Below are 4178 nucleotides of genomic sequence, written 5' to 3'. Positions count from 1 at the left end.
TGGAGACATGGTCTTGCTCTGTCACCCAGGCTGGAGTACAGTAGTGCAATCATGGCTCACTACAGCCTTAAACTCCCAGGCTCAAGTGATCCTCCCACCTCAGCCCCATTACAGTCATGAGCCACTGTGCCTGGCCCTAAATTTGAATTTTTTTTTCTTTTTGAGATGGAGTCTCACTCTATTGCCCAGGCTGGAGTGCAGTGGCATGATCTCGGCTCACTGCAACCTTCACCTCCTGGTTTCAAGCAGTTCTCATGCCTCAGGCTCCCAACTAGCTGGGATTAATAGGCGTGCGCCATCATCCCCAGCTAATTTTTATGTTTTTAGTAGAGACGGGGTTTCACCATGTTGGCCAGGCTAGTCTCAAACTCCTGACCTCGGGTGATCTGCCCAACTCAGCCTCCCAAAGTGCTGGGCTAATAGGCATGAGTCATCGCGCCTGGCCCTAAATCTGAATTTAAATGACCATAAGCTGGCAGTCAACCTCAACTAAGGAACCACCATGTGCAAAGCACTATAAAAGCTACTATAGGGAGTTTTAAAAGAGGCAGTAACAATCATATAATCCAACGAGGAACCCATAATCTAAACCATGCCTGGCCACTAGCTCCAGAAAGCCATAAACCAGCTTCCCCCTTGTATAATCTTAGTCAAGCTTTTGTCACTCCCAGCAGCGGCTGTTAGTTTAAGCAACTCATTTCATACAATTAAACAATTAAAATATTAAATTCATTTTACTTTGCACTTCAAAAATGTATTTTGAAAATCTCTTTCATCTCTCTTTTATAAGTCTGCTTTTAAAGGACTCAGGATACATGCAGGTTTAGAGCATGCTTGGTGAATTGTAAAGAACTTGTATACAAGGCTTAGCTTTTCACTTGAAGTCATGTATTTTTAAAGCCCTGACTTAAATGATATCTTTAGATTATCACACATTCTCATCTAGGCTCTATTACAGCTTAGTTTCTGAATATTCATATAATGACATCTTCAAGTGCCTGTTTGTAAGATACAGTCTAGATAGACATAGAAGCTTTCTAAAAACAATCAAGATTTCCTTCAAGATTTATAATAGCTTGAAGGTAATCTAAAATCGTATCTATGTTTCCGGTTTTACCAAAGAATGGCAAATGCAAATGTTAACTTGAACAGTCCCTTTCCACTGAGAAGGTTCATATTCTTAATTTACATTACAGTTTTGGAGACATATGCTCCAGAAATGCTATCACTCCAGTAAATAATTCAGTAACATACTTACATTTTGGGATATTTAGTATATTGTTGATACAAATAACTTGATAATGAATTAATGTCACCTTCCCTTTGGTTGTACAAAACAATGGTATTGCCAGAGAAGCTAATGGAATTTGTAGACAAAGAGCCCGGGGGTGTTGCTGTTATATATATACATACATGTATGCATGTATATATATTTTTTTTTTTTTGAGACGGAGTTTCACTCTTGTTACCCAGGCTGGAGTGCAATGGTGCGATCTCAGCTCACCGCAACCTCTGCCTCCTGGGTTCAGGCAATTCTCCTGCCTCAGCCTCCTGAGTAGCTGGGATTACAGGCACGGCGCCACCATGCCCAGCTAATGTTTTGTATTTTTAGTAGAGACGGGGTTTCACCATGTTGACCAGGATGGTCTCGATCTCTTGACCTCGTGATCCACCCGCCTCGGCCTCCCAAAGTGCTGGGATTACAGGCTTGAGCCACCGCACCCGGCCTGTTTTTTTTTTTTTTTTTTTTTTTTTTGAGATGGAGTCTGGCTCTGTCGCCCAGGCTGGGATGCAGTGGGACAATCTCGGCTTACTGCAACCTCCACCTCCCAGGTTCAAGTGATTCTCCTGCCTCAGACTCCCAAGTAGCTGGGATTATAGGCACCTGCCACCATGCCCAGCTTATTTTTGCATTTGTAGTGGAGACAGGGTTTCAGCCTGTTGGCCATGCTGGTCTCCAACTCCTGACTTCAGGTGATCCACCCACCTCAGCCTCCCAAAGTGCTAGAATTACAGCCATGAGCCACCATGCCCAGCCAAGCCCAGGGTTTAAACCCAGCTCTGCCATTAACAATCGGGATACTTTGTCAAATCCTCTAAGCCTCAATTTCCACATCTGTAAAATGAAGATAATAGGATCCACCTTGGAGGATAACTGCAAACATGAAATGAGATGATTAACACACTGGACCTAGCCGACTAGAATGTTCCATAAATGTTGGCCCTCTGTGTTTTCCTTTCCCCTTAAAGCAAAGCCTTGCTAAATAAATGTCCACATAGACACATATATAATTAAATGTTTATACACTAAAAAAGTTGGCTTCACCATTTTCTAAATTTTCTCCTTTGCATACGAAATTATAATCTTAAACAGTTTCTCAAAATATCTAACGAGAACCGTGGTTTAAAAAAGTAAAACAAATGACGAAGTAGGAAATAATTCATTCTTAGGCTTATTAATATAATTGGGGGTTTCATTTCTACACCCAAATACCTACTGGTTTCTGCAACGAAGGAAAGCAGTCATGACTTAGGAGTTTTTTAAAAATTATTATTATTATTATTTTGGTAGAGATGGGTTCCCACTATGTTGCCCAGGCTAGTCTCAAACTCCTGGACTCAAGGGCTCATTCCTGCCTCGGCCTCTTGGGAATACAGGCACAAGCCACTGCACCTGGCCAGACCGATGTTTTACGATTTAGATGTTACTGAAAAGTCATTGACTTAGAGAAAGACACAAAGTCATGCTTATCACATCTGCCACGAAGCTAAGAGGAAGGTTAATACAGATATAACAGAAGCAAGAATCGAAAACGTGGTCAGGCCGGGTGTAGTGGCTCACGCCCGTAATCCTAGCACTTTGGGAGGCCGAGGCAGGCAAATCATTTGAGGTCAGGAGTTCCAGGCCAGTCTGGCCAACATGGTGAAACCCCATCTCTACCAAAAATACAAAGATTAGCCGGGCGTGGTGGTGGGCATCTGTAATCCCAGCTACTCGGGAGGCTGAGGCAGGAGAATCACTTGAGCCTCGGAGGCGGAGGTTGCGGTGAACAGAGACTGTGCCACTGCACTCCAGCCTAGGCGACAGAGTGAGACTCCATCTCAACAAACAAAGAAAGAAACAAACAATAAAAACAAAAGAAATGTGCTCAAACTTGAAACTAGTGGATGCCACTCATTGCATTTGTTTCAAAGAGCTGTGGTTATGGTTGCTGCGGTATGGCTGCTTGTTGTTTTGTTTTGTTTTTGACACAGAGTCCTGTTCTATCGCCCAGGCTGGAGTGCAGTGGCTCAATCTCAGCTCACTGCAACCTCCACTTCCTGAGTTCAAGCGATTCTCCTGCCTCAGCCTCCCGAGTAGCTGGAACTACAGGTGCGTGCCACCACGCTCAGCTAATTTTTTTTTGTATTTTTAGTAGAGACGGGGTTTCACTGTGTTAGCCAGGATGGTCTGATCTCCGGACCTTGTGACCCACCCACTTCAGCCTCCCAAAGTGCTGGGATTGCAAGCCTGAGCCACCTTGCCAGGATGGCTGCTTGTTTCCAGCAGAACAAATACCCACAGGTTAAGAAATGGGGGAGGGGCGGCGGGAAAATGTCAGGAAACAGGGGGAGGGGCGGGGCAGAGAAGACCAAGTGTAGCTGACCACCTTGTCAGAAGCAGCAAGCAGTTTGATGTAGCTTCTGCAAATGACAGGGCTAGTGTTAAAGCTAAAATTCCAGTGATCTCAGCACTGGTCCTCCGGCATCTAAGATCACTAAATAACGGCCCATGGGCCAAATGCCACCCACACCCTGTTTTTGCCTCTCCAACTACAGATGGGTTTTGCATTTTTAAATGGTTGAGGGAAAAAAATCAAAAGGCACATCATATTTCATGGCATGTGAAAATTTTACGAATTTCAAATTTCAGTGTCCACTAATAAAATGTGACTGGAACATAGCCACGCCTATTCATTTATGTGTTGCCTATGCCTGCCTTCAGGTTACAAGGTCAGACCTGAGTCGTTGCAACAGAGACCTTATGGCTTGCAAGTCTAAAGTATTGCTATCTGGCCATTTGCATAAAAAGTTGGTTGACCTCTGCTCTAAAGTATTGTGTTCAATATTTTCTTTTTTTTTTTTTTTTTTTTTTTTTTTTTTTTTTTTTTTTTTTTTTTTTTTTTTTTTTTTTTTTT

General features: G+C 43.1%; 1 protein-coding gene across 3 annotated transcripts in view; it reads right to left on the bottom strand.

Moving 5' to 3' along the window:
- PITPNC1 (phosphatidylinositol transfer protein cytoplasmic 1) overlaps nt 1-4178 on the bottom strand; it is a 324051-nt gene that overhangs the window by 295939 nt on the left and 23934 nt on the right. The window lies entirely within an intron of this gene.

Source organism: Cebus imitator, unplaced genomic scaffold, assembly GCF_001604975.1.
Source record: "Cebus imitator isolate Cc_AM_T3 unplaced genomic scaffold, Cebus_imitator-1.0 Scaffold148, whole genome shotgun sequence".
In the NCBI taxonomy this organism is placed as follows: Eukaryota; Metazoa; Chordata; class Mammalia; order Primates; family Cebidae; genus Cebus; species Cebus imitator.
Note: the sequence above shows the minus strand (reverse complement) of the source record. Positions and strands in the feature narration are given on the sequence as shown.